This window comes from Arvicola amphibius, chromosome 7 (genome assembly GCF_903992535.2).
Source record: "Arvicola amphibius chromosome 7, mArvAmp1.2, whole genome shotgun sequence".
NCBI lineage: Eukaryota > Metazoa > Chordata > Mammalia > Rodentia > Cricetidae > Arvicola > Arvicola amphibius.
This window is the reverse complement of record NC_052053.1, coordinates 32,075,920-32,091,460: the sequence shown is the minus strand read 5'-3', so window position 1 is coordinate 32,091,460 and position 15,541 is coordinate 32,075,920. Positions and strand designations below refer to the sequence as shown.

The following is a 15,541-nucleotide window of genomic DNA, read 5'->3' as shown; positions in this document are numbered from 1 at the left end:
TTTCTTCTTTACCCAACAAGAAGGAAATATTTGTTGATCACATTAATCTTACAGGCAAGAAGAAAACAGCTTTGTAAACCCTGCAGGCTTCTTTAGATTGCTGTTTTTGTCTTCCAATTTTAATTCTGACTTCAAGGTACTTTTATTTTTTGGAAAAGTCAGCTTTCATGTAAGCAAGTGATAGTTTTCTGATTCCCTTTAAATAGTGTTTTATATATAGGTAATAAAGTAATTGTCTGCCCCCATCTTAAGCTCAATAAAATTCAGCTGAAAGTAATTGATATTTTCAAAATTTTGAACAAGTTTATAGACATAGACATCAAAGGAGGAAATAAAGATTTAGGAAGTGGTAACCTAAGTTTTATGCTCAGTGGATAAGGAGGCTAATGTGTCATTGCCACGTATATCATCCAAAATGCCTACAAACATCATGTATGCACACTTAAATTTTTTTATGGAGAAAACTTTTATTCATCATTTTTTAAATTAATTTTACATACCAACAATAGTTTTTCCTCACTCTTCTCCTCTTGTTCCCTTCCCATACCTCCCTTTTACCACCCCCTTCCACTCCTCCATCTCCATTCAGAAGGAGTAAGACCTCCCATGGGAGTCAACAAAGCATGGCATCTCATCATAGGGAAAAGGTTCCAAAGACCCAGCTCATGCATCATGGACAGGTTCTGGTCCCACAGGTAGGGGCCCTACAAAAAACCAAGCTACACAACGGTCACACAGATGCAGAGGGCTTAGGTCAGTCCCATGATGGCTCCCTAGCTGTCCATCTGAGTCTGTGAGCTCCCACAAGCTGTCGACTGTCTCTGTGGGTTTGCCTATCATGTTCTTGACCCTCCTTTTGCTCATAAAATTCCTCACTCTGTCTTCAATTGGGCTACCAGCACTCAGCCCAGTGCTTGGCTGTGGATCTCTATCTACTTCCATCAGGTACTGGATGAAGGCTTTATGATGACAATCTGATTATAAGTTGTCAGTTCAGGTACCCTCTCCACTATTGCTAGGAGTCTTGTCTAGGATCATCCTTGTGGGTTTCTGGGAGTTCCCTGGCATCAGGTTTCTTCCTAATTCGATAAGGGCCCCTCCTCTATCAAGATATTTCTTTTATTACTCTCGTCCTCTGGCTGCCACCAAATCGACCACCCTGATCCCTCATTTTCCCATCCCCCATTCCTTCCCCTCTACTCTCCTCTATTCCCAGTTTATCTAGTTCCTCTTCCCAAGGAGATCCATGCACCGCTCTTAGGTTCTCCTTGTTACCTACCTTCTCTGTGGCTGAGATTTGTAGTCTGGTTATCTAATATCCACTTATGAATGAGTGCATGCCATGTTTGTCTTTCTGGGTCTGGGTTACCTCACTCAGGATGATTTTTTTTTCTAGTTCGATCCATTTGCCTGCAAATTTCATGATTATCACTGTTGTTTACCGCTAAGTAGTACTCCATCCTATAGATATATCACATTTTATTTATCCGTTCTTTGGTTGAGGGGCATCTGGGTATTTCCAGGTTCTGGTTATTACAAATAAGGCTGCTATGAATATATATGAGCAAGTGTCCTTGTGGTATGATTGAACATCCTTTGGAGTATATGCCCAGGACTAGTTTTGCTGGGTCTTGAGATAGATTGATTCTCAATTTTCTGAGAAACCGTCATACTGATTTCCAAAGTGACTGTATAAGTTTATACTCCTACCAGCAATGGAGGGGTATTCCCCTTACTCCACATCCTCTCCAACAGAGACTGTCATTAGCATTTTTGATCTTGCCCATTCTGACGAGGGTAAGATAGTATCCGAATCATTTTGATTTTCATTTCCCTGATAGCTAAGGATGTTGATCACTTTTTTTAAGTGTATCTCAGCCATTTTGGGATTTCTGTCTGGAGGTATCATCATCCCCAACTTCAAGCTCTACTATAGAGCTATTAGTAGTAAAAAACAGCTGGGTGTTGGCATAAAAACAGACATGTGGACAAATGGAACCAAATTGAAGACCCTGACATAGTCCATTACCCCATGAACAATTGATTTTTTACAAAGAAGCCAAAAATATACAATGGAAAAAAGAAAACATCTTCAACAAATGGTGCTGGCATAACTGGATGTCCACGTGTAGAAGAATGCAAATATTCTACTGTTTATCTGTAAGACATGTCTTGAAAACAGACATGCAAAGTTCTTACAGTTTGTGTTTGAGGATGTTTTTCACTCAGTTCTCCTTTGTAAATAGCTACCTCTTTTTCTCCATCTCACTGTGTTTCCCCTCTGTGCTGTCTCACCATACAGTGGTGATTCTTGGTTAGGACCATACCACAAACCACACAGATGTGTGGATCTGTATAATTCTGTATGTATGTGTGTGCATATGCCAGAATACTTAATTTTTATACTCATCATTTTACTTCTTTTTCTACTTTAATATTTATTTTTCTTATTTTCTCTTAAGTAAGATTTTAAGATTTAGAACTATACAAACCAAACTTATTTAACACCATTCTGTCTAGGATGCTGTATTCTCATGATTAATTAGGCTCCTATCATCTATGTAATGACACATTGTGAGGATAACATATTACAAAGTATTAAATCTATATAACACACTTCGTATGTATCCCATGTGACTTCCGTCTACAAATTTCAATTTAGTCATTCTCTTCTGGATATTTTATCTGCCTTAAAGCTGGCTACTAAGGACTAAATCTCAATACCCAATGACTCATTTGAAGGTGTGGTATTGCTGAATATCTTGCGCCATGACTGCCTGCCATTATGTATCAGTACTTCATATAATGCCTGAATAAAATAAGCACCGATAAATACTGGTGAACAAGTATTAAGTGTGGGAAGTTTCAAAGGATGGAGAAAGTATTTAGCACCCTACCTGGCAGATAGTAGACACAAAAACCATACTATTGTTACCAACAATTTAACAGTTTTTTGGTATATCTCCTTAAAGTATATGAAGTAAGCATGAAAACAGTATACTGTTCTCTCATGGTCAATCAATATGCTCTGAAGAACAAGATAAGCAATACCCTAGTCCTTTTGTGCTATGTCAAAGGCTCATTGATGTTGCTGGCAGACTATGAGATGGGCTTCTGTCCCAGGTTCTTCTAAATCAGATGTGCCCATGTTCTTTTTTAACAGAGAGAAGCAGCACTCCCTTGCTGAGCACAGTGCACCTGAACATTTACCACCACTACATTGCTGGAGCTTATACTTGCTATGTTTGTCCCAGTCTCTCTCCAGAAGGTAGGAATGGCGTTTGGGCTCCATTGGTTCTTTATACAGTTTTGATTCTCTTGTCTTCATTAAACATGAAAGCTTCTGGTATCTGTAGTTTGAAATGCCAGTGCCTTCAAATGGTTTTTTAAAAGTGTATAAACCTGTTGTCTTTAAGGAATATTTCTATTATAAGGTTGGTTAACACTCACTGTGGAGTTTGTAATGCAGACACACACAACCCTGAGATAGAACTCTTGGTGCTTTCTAACATTCTCTGCTGAGTTAATCAATGATCATGTGTAATAGATGTCTGTGTGTTCATGACTGAGACTAGTAACTGTAGGGTGTAAATGTTCTATGACTACACTGCCTCTTTTACTTGGCGATTTTTTGCAACATTTTTTGTGTCAGTAACTGTTATTAACATCATTATTTTTAAGCACAGTGTAATATTCCAGCTTAATGATAAGACCACAAAATATGGAGCTTCTTTCCTGCAATTCTATTTCATATGTTTCCAGTTTTCTCTGATAAGCATGACTTCTATACATATCTTGTGCATATTTTGTATTGATGTCTGATGATTTGAGATGATTTCCAAGAGTACATGTTCTTTGTTCTGAAGCACAGACTCCTAAATTTAGATATGCCCATGTACAGAAGCACAGCTATGCTTCAAATTCCACTGAATGTTTTTGGAATGCTAACTTATGGTATATTCTTTGAAATTGCATTGGTTTTTCAAGGGTCAGTAAATCTACCAGTTTGCATCTCAGTGACGCTTTATAAGAGTACCTCTCCTTATAGTTCTGTATACTACTGTATTAGCTGTTTTTATTCTTAAACCTAATGAAAGTATATGACATTTATTTTTTATATTATCATGAGTAAAATGAACATTAATTTTCATTTGAATTTTTTATTCTTTTACGAATGTCACATTTCTCCCCATGCTGACACTTTGGAGAAGTATGTTTTTTAATGAGAAAAAGAATCGGAATAAAATATTAAATCAATACTGAAAGTCGTGGCTCACACTTACAATCCCAACATTTGAGAGGGTGAGGCAACAGGACTGCCATGCATTTAAGGCAAGCCTTGGTACATAGTAGGTTGCAGGCCAGCCTCGGCTACAGTGAAGAAAGCACCCTAATTCAGAAGACAAACATTAAATCTGTAAATATTACAACCTGTAATATGCCTTCTGAGAGTGTGTGTGTGTGTGTGTGTGTGTGTGTGTGTGTAGCAGTAATTTAATCTTGAAGTTGTAAGGAAAGCATGGTAAGAGTTGGAGGGATGAACGTGCTGAAAATAATATTAATATATTACTCATGTATATAATTCTTGAAAAATTATGAGATAATGTATAAATGTTAGTATAAATTCCGACCTTCCTAATTTTATATCAATAATTAAGAACTTGTTGATAATCTACTTGTAAGAGCCCTCTTGTTGGTTCCCGGCTGCTCAGCCCTGAAATAACCAAACAGAAACTGTATTAATTAAATCACTGCTTGGCCCATTAGCTCTACCTTCTTATTGGCTAACTCTTACATCTTAGTTGAACCCATTTCTACTCATCTGTGTATCACCATGTGGCTGTGGCTTACCAGCAAAGTTTCAGCACATCTGTCTCCAGCAGCAGCTCCATGGCTTCTCTATCAACTTGGCCTTTTTTCTCCCAGCATTCAGTTTACTTCCCCCACCCCCCACCTAGCTCTGTTCTACCCTATCAGGCCAAACCAGATTTTTTTTTATTAACCAATGGTATTGACAGCATACAGAGGGCTATCCAACATCACCTCAGTAGTAGGAGGCCTCTTGTTTGAAACAAAAGAAGAACCTCTTGTCCAAAGCAACATATCCTTAGATCCATATTTTGGAATCAAGATACCATTAAAGTATAAATGTTGGTTCAGTTTAGCAGCCCATACAATGAAATGTACTTAGCTTCCTCACAGGCAAAAAATTCAAAGAAAATACAATAATATACATAATCCAGAATTTCTGTGACTTTTCCATCTTTACATAGCTTATTTGTTTTTACTCTATTACTTTTTATTATTTATTTTATTATCTTTACTCCTTTAATCTAGGACTGTCTGTACTGTCTTTTTAAAGACTACCTTTTTTAAAAAAAATTATTTTCTTCCTTTTATAACTGTCTATATTCTTTTTCTTCTCTCTTCCCCAAGCCTATGTACATTTATCCAATACTGTGACCCATTTTGAGGTCTTTTATTTCTACGTCTGACCTATTGTGTATCTATAATTCTTTACTGACCATGAGCACTTCTTAAAAACTTAAGCTGCATCATTACTACGGTATATATGGTATTCTCTGCTTGCTCTGCAAAATCCAACATGGTGGAAGTCCATTTTCTGCCTCTGCCAGCTGTGCACACTGCCCCAGTTCCAAGTATGCAGCAGGTCTATGTTAAATGGAAATGATATTAATGTAGTACCCATGAGTAATTCTTGAAAAATAATGAGATAAATGTAAAAATATTAGTAATGAGTCCTCACATTCCTAATTTTGCATTAATAATTAAGAACTTGATAATCTTGTTTTATTGACATCTCAATATTTCATTTTGAAGTAAATTACAGGTATTATATGATGTCATCTGTTAATATTTCAGTGTACACATGACTCTAGATGTAATTTTACCTAATTTATATTTTATATCTGTAGCACTTTGGCTGAAATCACATACTTACTTCCATTACAACATACTTAGAATATTTCATTAGGCATCAGCATTAGCTAAGACTAATGTTACTTAATTTGCTGTTTCAAAATGAATCCTATAAGAAGTTAATTGGACTAAAGTACTTACCAAAAAAAAAAAAAAGACTATCACCCATATAGTAAAAGCAGAATGCTCACAAACCTAAAAAAATACCTTGTTTCTATTGGAATCATCTGATTAAATACTGTAATTCTTCTTTAGACTATGGTGTATATTTCATTTTGCTAACCTCAGAAAGTTCTATCTTTAGTTTAATTCTGTAGGTGTATCAACATGGACTTTCCCAAATATTTTAAGGAACATTTTAATATATGTTTCTCCCCAAGTACAACATTTTTCTTTTTATCCTTGAGTCAGGTAGAATATAATTTTTATAGTGCTACATCATATGATGCAATCAATATCCAATTCCTGATTAAGGTACTAGTTGAGAAGAAAGTAGTATCTTAGAGTCATTTTCAAAATGTGATAGTAAATATAGTAATAGCTTACCATAAAAAATTGAGAAAATGTACCTATGGCAACTAGAGCCATAACTACAAACTGTTTCCATGTGTAATCTTAATTTAAAGTGACACGCTGCAAGTCAGTCCCAACTAGAAGTAGACTTGTCCTTTTATAGAAAAAAACACACATGAAAATTAAGCCTTAGTCATAGATGTAAAAGTCATGTATGTTTTTATAATTTAAAAAATCTTTGGGATGGCTGGAAAGATGACTCAGCCTGTAAAAGCTCTTGCTGCTCTTGAAGAAGACTGGAGTTTGATTCTCAGTGGCTTCCAACAACCTGTAACTACAACTCTTTAAAATCTAAGGTTTTTGCCTGATCTCTGCAAACACCCACATGCTCATGCATGTACACACACATAGACACGTCATACACATAAATAAATTCTTTCTTTTTTTGATTGAGAAGAACAAAAAGTTAATCTTCAAGCTTAAAGTCACACATATTGAAAGCTTTCAATTATCTTTGAGGAATTTTGAAAAGTAAATAAGATTCTAAAAAGTTATTACTATCTATAATAACAGATAGTGCATGTCCAACATTGATTTGCTGTTTTAAATTGTTATCCTCATAATATCTACTTGAGGTAGAAAATATCATCTCTCTGTAGATAAAATGATTCTGACCCAAGCAGTCTAAGGCATTCTCAATCACTCATTTTGAGAAAGGACTTTATTTTCCCCTGGAATATAAATATGTGTATATATTGTGAAATGTTGTTAATTACGATAGCTCTCATTTTTCATTATTGTAGATTTTGTGCAGAGCCAATTTTGAGTAGGCAGTATGTTGTTCCTAACTGCAGTGACCATGTTGGAGAGTAGAGGAACTTCTATGACTTTCCCTGTGATAGAAGAGCTAATTTATATTCACCCCAGTAATGAGCATCTTCTCCACACCAACACTTGCAGTTTGCCTTTCTAATATTAGTGATACTATTAAGTATGGGGTGGTATGGTTTGTACAGGAGATTTTTAAATGTAATAATTAGTAGGAAATTATATCTTATAATCTATTTATGCAAATAGCAAAGTGAGAGGATTGCAATTCTCTGCCATAGACATAAAATAAGAGTGAGAAAAATCACTACAATATATGACAATATTTATAAATGGGAAATAAGTAATTTCTCATCTAAGAAAAAGTAAGAATCAAATAAGTTCATGGCATGATGTGACTCTAACTTATCACTGGATTTTAGGAATTATTGCATCTTTAAATTCATTATTTCATTTGTTGAATTTATTTTGTTTTTCAAATAAAAGTTAACTTATGAAAACTATATTATAAAATTCCAAGCTGATGGAACACCTCTCCATTATCACTGCTTTTCACATGCCTTGAAGGTTTTCAAATGCTCAGTTGTTTTGATTGTATAATGCCATTACTAAGTATTTTTAAAATATTAAACTAGATTTAATAAATGAGACAAGACAGCCAACACTCAGATTAACTACTACTATATTTTACTACCTGCTCTAGTTGCATCTGAAAGTACACCCGAGTTAAACAAACTGAAGTCATGAAAGCATAAGAAAGAATGTTTTTAAATGATTTTACAAATCTAGTTCTAAATAGCCTTCACAGTTTTAATTGAGGCTTCTCTAGGGGATTGTGAATAATGACTAGATGAGATGTGGACCTCCGGCAAAGCCTTGGGCGTGGATGCTTCTAGCCAGTTGTTAATTCTCAGAAATTGGTTCTTCACTGGGGGTATTGTTTGTAATACCAGAGAGAAGGAAACCTGAGTTGGACTCGTTATCAACCACAGATGATCTCAGAAGTCAAGCTTTAATAGTACATAGAGTGCAAGGTCACAAACACAAAATACCTTCATAATTTCTCATTTGCTCTTTTATTTTTAAGTTTTAACCTGTGTTTTTATTTACCTTCAGAAATAATTGCATCTGAAACTATAACACCAAGAATATAATAATTATTTAAGTTGTGTTCAACTGTGTTGAATGTTTTTCAATGAGGTAAGATTTCTTTAAAGCAATAAACTCCATCTCTCATTTTTTTTTATAGTTTCATGGGATATTTTTAGTTGTAAATTTTGATGCCCTCCCTCTACTTGCAAGTTTTTTCCTAGTCTGATGTGGTAAAGTTATGAACTGGGTACATGAAACTCTTCTGAAAGCCCTGAAGTCTTGAGTTTGTCTTTAGTTCATTCCCAAAATATTTTTATTCCCAAAATAAAACAGCCTGTTTTATTTTCAGAGCTACTTTCTTTAATCAAAATTGTATCTAGAAGTTTTAGCATGATGGAGGAGGGTCATCTGTCTGTGTTATTTTCATTGGTTAATAAAGAAACTGCCTTGGCCCTTTAATAGGACAGAAAATTTGGTAGGCCAAGTAGACAGAACAGAATTGTGGGAGAAAGAAAGCAGAGTCAGGCAGACGCCTCAGGCAGACGCCATAGCTCTCATCTCCGAGATGGACACAGGTTAAGAATCTTCCCAGTAAGCCACCACCTCGTGGTGCTACACACATTATTAGAAATGGGTTAGTCAAGATATAAGAGTTAGCCAGTAAGAGGCTACAGATAACAGGCCAGGCAGTGTTTAAATGAATACAGTTTCCATGTAATTATTCTGGGGCTAAACTAGCCGTGCAGGAGCCGGGCAGGATGAAAAGCAGTCCTGCCCACAGCTCCTTCTACATTAGCAATTGTATATCACCTTTTAAAATAGATGTCGCTGAACCAATAAGCACATTAAGCCATTTCCAGTTCTCACTCAGTTTCTGGGATCACACTAGTAAGGATGCTAACCATGACATGGCGGGGGTACTGCTCATTAAATACCAACGTATGCATCAGTTTTCCATCACTGTGATGAGTGAAACAAGGTCACCTAGATTTATTTTTTGCTAATGGCCTCAGATATTTCCGTCCATCAAGTTCTTATCTTCGCCAAAGAAAGAAGGAATCAGTGGAAAGACATAAACAGTTAAAACAGAAGTTGATTTAGCAAAACAATACAGCACAAAGCATGTGCTCCAAAGAGAGTTTGAAGCAGGGAGGGTATCACGGAGTAGGAGTAGCCCTCCGCTGGGCTCTGCATTGTGGATGTTTAAAGAGTGTTGTGAAATTTTATGAAGTGGGTAAGGTGAGCCTTTTCCTTTCTGAGAACATGGAGGACTAGATCCTCTTTCATAGCGTTTCTCTCCTTGGGCTTCTAGACAGTGAGAGTGCTTTAAACCCAACACTAACATTGCTACAGTCTGACAGCATCTTTTGGGGTTGTGGACCTTCACTATGGAATATTGAATATTCATGACAATCGGAAAGTGCACTAGTGCCTTAGTTTCTGGTACAGTGGTAACAACGTCACTGCACTTTCAAAAATGATTACCCACCAAAGAGCCGTCTGATGCATCAGGGGATGCAGCTGCCACCACACAGCTGCTGTTTTCCTTGGTCTCCCCATATCTAATCCTTGCCTCCTGGTGCCACCATTAGTTTTGACCCGTTAACTATAAATGCTGTTTTGGTTTTTTTCTTTTTTAATTGATTTTATTGAGCTATACATTTTTATATCTGCTTCCTTCCCTTCCTCTTCCCTCCCATTCATCCCTCTCCCATGGTCCCTATGCTCGCAATTTATTCAGATCTTGTCTTCTTCTATTTCCCACGTAGATTCGATCCATGTGCATCTCTCTTACAGTCTTCATTGTTGTCTAGGTTCTCTGGGATTGTGATTTGTGGGCTGCTTTTCTTTGCTTTATGAATAAGTACATGTGATAAATGTCTTTCTGGGTCTGGGTTACATGACTCAAAATGATGTTTTCTAGCTCCATCAATTTGCCTAAAAATTTTAGGATGCCGTTTTTTTTTTCTTTTTTTTCCCATGGTTTATTTTTTTATATTTAAAATTTCCATCTCCTCCCCTCCTCCTTCCCCTTCCCTCCCCTCCCCTCCACCCATACCCGCCCGCCCTCCCTCTCCATGCCAAGTAGCCATCAGGGTTCCCTACTCTATGTTAAGACCAAGGACCTTCCAACTCCCCCCAAGTCCAGGAAGGTGATCGACCAAGCTGAGAAGGCTCCCACAGAGCCCGTCCATGCAGAAGAATCAGAGCCCAGCGCCATTGTCCTTTGCTTCTCAGTCAGCCCCCACTGTCGGCCACATTCAGAGAGTCCGGTTTGGTCGCATGTTCCATCAGTCCCATTCCAACTGGAGTTGGTGATCTCCCTTTAGTTCTGTCCCACCGTCTCCATGGGTGAACGCACCCCTCACAGTCCTGACTTTCTTTCTCATGTTCTCTCTCCTTCCGCTCCTCATCAGGACCTTGGGAGCTCAGTTCAGTGCTCCAATGTGGGGCTCAATCATTTTCTTCATCTATCGCCAGGTGGAGGTTCCCTCACGGTCCTGACTTTCTTTCTCATGTTCTCTCTCTTTCTGCTCCTCATCAGGACCTTGGGAGCTCAGTCCAGTGCTCCAATGTGGGGCTCAGTCATTTTCTTCATCTCTCACCAGGTGGAGGTTCTATGGTGATATGCAAGAAATTCATCAGTATGGCTATAGGAACTAGCCTTTTCAGGCTCCCTCTCCTCAGTTGCCCAAGGAACTAAGTGGGGGCGTCTCCCTGGAAACCTGGGAACCCCTCTAGGGTCAAGTCCCTTGACAACCCTCAGGTGGCTCCCTAAATTAAGATATATGCTTCCCTGCTCCCATATCCACCCTTCCTGTATCCCAAGCATCCCATTCCTCCGAGCTCCCCCCATTTTCCCCTTCACGCTTATCTCTCCACATCTTACGTTGGCCGCGTCTCGCCCCACCCTCAAGTTCCCAATTCTTGCCTGGTGATCGTGTCTACTTCCAATATCCAGGAGGATTACTATATCTTTTTTTGGGGGGAGGGGGGTGTTCACCTTCTTATTATCTTCTCAAGGATCCCAAATTATAGGCTCGTTGTCCTTTAATTATAGCTAGAAACCGATTATGAGTGAGTACATCCCATGTTCATCTTTTTGGGTCTGGGTTACCTCACTCAGAATAGTGTTTTCTATTTCCATCTATTTGCATGCAAAATTCAAGATGTCATTGTTTTTTACCGCTGAGTAGTATTTTAGCATGTATATATTCCACAGTTTCTTCATCCATTCTTCCACTGAAGGGCATCTAGGTTGTTTCCAGGATCTGGCTATTACAAATAATGCTGCTATGAACATAGATGAGCATATGCTTTTGTTGTATGATTGGGCATCTCTTGGGTAGATTCCCAATAGTGGAATTGCTGGGTCCTGGGGTAGGTTGATCCCGAATTTCCTGAGAAACCGCCACACTGCTTTCCAAAGTGGTTGCACAAGTATGCATTCCCACCAGCAATGGATGAGTGTACCCCTTACCCCACAACCTCTCCAGCAAAGGTTATTATTGGTGTTTTGGATTTTAGCCAATCTGACAGGTGTAAGATGATATCTCAAAGTTGTTTTGATTTGCATTTCCCTGATAGCTAGGGAGGTTGAGCATGACCTTAAGTGTCTTCTGGCCATTCGAACTTCTTCTGTTGAGAATTCTCTGTTCAGTTCAGTGCCCCATTTTTTAATTGGGTTAATTGGCATTTTACCGTCTAGTCTCTTGAGTTCCTTATATATTTTAGAGATCAGACCCTTGTCAGTTGCAGGGTTGGTGAAGATCTTTTCCCAGTCAATAGGCTGCCTTTGTGTCTTAGTGACAATGTCCTTTGCTTTACAGAAGCTGCTCAGCTTCAGGAGGTCGCATTTATTCAATGTTGCCCTTAATGTCTGTGCAGCTGGGGTTATGCGTAGGAAATGGTCTCCTGTGCCCATTTGTTGTAGAGTACTTCCCAATTTCTCCTCTATCAAGCTCAGTGTGTTCAGATTAATATTGACGTCTTTAATCCATTTGGACTTGAGTTTTGTGCATGGTGATAGATATGGGTCTACTTTCATTCTTCTACACGTTGACATCCAGTTATGCCAGCACCATTTGTTGAAGATGCCCTCTTTCTTCCATTGTGTACTTTTGGCTCCTTTATCAAATATCAGGTGTTCGTAGGTTTGTGGTTTAAGATCCGGGTCTTCTATACGATTCCATTGGTCAACTTCTCTGTTTTTATGCCAATACCAAGCTGTTTTCAATACTGTAGCTCTGTAATAGAGTTTGAAGTCAGGGATGGTAATGCCTCCAGAAGTACCTTTATTGTATAAGACTTTTTTGGCTATCCTGGGTTTCTTGTTTTTCCATATAAAGTTGATTATTGTCCTCTCAATCTCTGTGAAGAATTTTGATGGGATCTTGATGGGGATTGCATTGAATCTATAGATTGCTTTTGGTAGAATTGCCATTTTTACTATGTTGATATTCCCAATCCATGAGCAGGGGAGATCCTTCCCTTTTCTGGTATCCTCTTCAATTTCTTTTTTTTTTTTCATTCTCATGGTTTATTTTTTTTTATATTTAAAAATTTCCATCTCCTTCCCTCCTCCTCCCCCTCCCTCCACTCCTCCTCCCCCTCCCTCCACTCCTCCTCCCCCTTCCCGCCCCTCCTTCTCCCCCTTCCCTCCCCTTCCCTCCACCCATACCTCCCCTCCCTCCCTCTCAAGGCCAAGGAGCCATCAGGGTTCCCCACTCTATGCTAAGTCCAAGGTCCTCCCAACTCCCCCCAGGTCCAGGAAGGTGATCGACCAAGCTGAGAAGGCTCCCACAGAGCCCGTCCATGCAGAAGAATCAGAGCCCAGCGCCAATGTCCTTTGCTTCTCAGTCAGCCCCCGCTGTTGGACAAAGACTTAAAGTTCTTGTCAAATAAATCCTTCACTTCCTGGGTTAGAGTTACTCCCAGATATCTTATGCTATTTGTGGCTATTGTGAAAGGTGATACTTCTCTGATTTCCCTCTCTGCTTCCTTATCCTTTGTGTAAAGGAGGGCGACAGATTATTTGGAGTTGATCTTGTAGCCTGCCACGTTACTGAAGGAGTTTATCAGCTGTAGGAGTTCTTTGGTGGAGTTTTTGGGGTCGCTTATGTACACTATCATATCATCTGCAAATAACGAAAGTTTAACTTCTTCCTTTCCAAATCGAATCCCCTTGATTCCCTTATGTTGTCTTATTGCTATTGCTAGAACTTCAAGTACTATATTGAAGAGATAGGGAGAGAGTGGACAGCCTTGTCGTGTTCCTGAATTTAGTGGGATAGCCTTGAGTTTCTCTCCATTTAATTTGATGTTAGCTGTCGGCTTGCTGTAAATAGCTTTTATTATATTTAGGAATGACCCTTGTATCCCTAATCTCTCCAAGACCTTTATCATAAAAGGATGTTGAATTTTGTCAAATGCTTTTTCAGCATCTAATGAGATGACCATATGGTTTTTTTCCTTCAGTTTATTTATCTGATGGATTACATTGATAGATTTTCGTATGTTGAACCAGCCCTTCATCTCTGGCATGAAGCCTACTTGATCGTAGTGGATAATTTTTCTAATGTGTTCTTGGATTCGGTTTGCCAGTATTTTATCGAGAATTTTTGTGTCAATGTTCATGAGTGAGATTGGCCTGTAATTCTCTTTCTTGGTTGAGTCTTTGTGTGGTTTAGGTATCAGGGTAACTGTAGCTTCATAGAAGGAATTTGGCAGTGACTCTTGTGTTTCTATATTATGAAATACTTTAAGGAGTATAGGTATTAGGTCTTCTTGGAAGTTCTGGTAGAATTCTGCATTGAAACCATCTGGTCCTGGGCTCTTTTTGGTAGGGAGGTTTCTGATAACAGTTTCTAATTCTTCGCGACTAACAGGACTATTTAGAGCATTTATCTGGTCCTGGTTTAACTTTGGTATATGGTATTTATCTAAAAAACTGTCCATTTCTTTTACATTTTCCAATTTTGTGGCATACAGGCTTTTGTAGTAAGATCTAATGATTCTCTGAATTTCCTCTGTGTCTGTGGTTATGTCCCTCTTTTCATTTCTGATCTTATTAATTTGCGTGTTCTCCCTCTGCCCTTTGATTAGTTTGGCTAAGGGTTTGTCAATCTTGTTGATTTTCTCCAAGAACCAGCTTTTTGTTTCATTGATTCTTTGGATTGTTTTCTGTGTTTCTATTTTGTTGATTTCTGCCCTCATTTTGATTATTTCCAGTCTTCTACTTCTCCTAGGTGAGTCTGCTTCTTTTTTTTCCAGAGCTTTCAGGTGTGCTGTTAAGTCACCAATGAGCGCTTTCTCCGTTTTCTTTAAGTGGGCACTTAGTGCTATGAACTTTCCTCTTAGCACTGCTTTCATTGTGTCCCATAGGTTTGAGTATGTTGTGTCTTTGTTTTCATTAAATTCAAGAAAGACTTTAATTTCTTTCTTTATTTCTTCCTTGACCCAGGTGTGGGTCAGTAGTTGACTGTTCAGTTTCCATGAGTTTGTGGGCTTTCTGGGGGTGGCATTGTTGTTGATTTCTAATTTTAATCCATGGTGATCCGATAAGACACAGGTGGTTACTAATATTTTTTTGTAACTGTGGAAGTTTGCTTTGTTACCAAGTATATGGTCAATTTTCGAAAAGGTTCCATGAGCCGCAGAGAAGAAGGTATATTCTTTCCTATTTGGGTGGAATGTTCTATAGATGTCTGTTAAGTCCATTTGGTTCATTACCTCCATTAAGTCTTTCAATTCTCTGTTAGGTTTCTGTCTGATTGACCTGTCCATTGGTGAGAGAGGAGTGTTGAAGTCTCCAACTATTAGTGTGTGTGGTTTGATGGCTGCCTTGAGTTCTAGAAGTGTTTCTTTTACATATGTGGGAGCTTTTATATTAGGGGCATAGATATTCAGGATTGAGACTTCATTCTGAAGGATTTTTCCTGTTATGAGTATAAAGTGTCCCTTTCCATCTCTTCTGATTGATTTTAGTTTGAAGTCAACTTTGTTGGAAATTAGTATGGCCACACCGGCTTGTTTCTTAGGGCCATTTGCTTGATAAACCTTTTCCCAACCCTTTACTCTGAGTAGGTGTCTGTCTTTGTGGTTGAGGTGTGTTTCTTGTAAACAGCAGAATGTTGGATCCTGTTTTCGTATCCAGTCTCTTAGCCTG

General features: G+C 38.4%; 1 protein-coding gene across 5 annotated transcripts in view; it reads left to right on the top strand.

The window, feature by feature from the left end:
- Positions 1-15,541, top strand: part of Mbd5 (methyl-CpG binding domain protein 5) — a 162,336-nt gene that overhangs the window by 14,959 nt on the left and 131,836 nt on the right. For 4 of the 5 annotated variants that reach the window (XR_005286101.1, XM_038335675.1, XM_038335674.1 and 1 more), the window contains exon 2: positions 3,164-3,268. The gene's annotated coding sequence lies outside the window, so the exon portion shown is untranslated. Of the gene's footprint in view, positions 1-3,163; positions 3,269-8,397; positions 8,482-15,541 lie in introns of those variants that run through there. The other variant, XM_038335676.1, reaches the window with a different exon arrangement.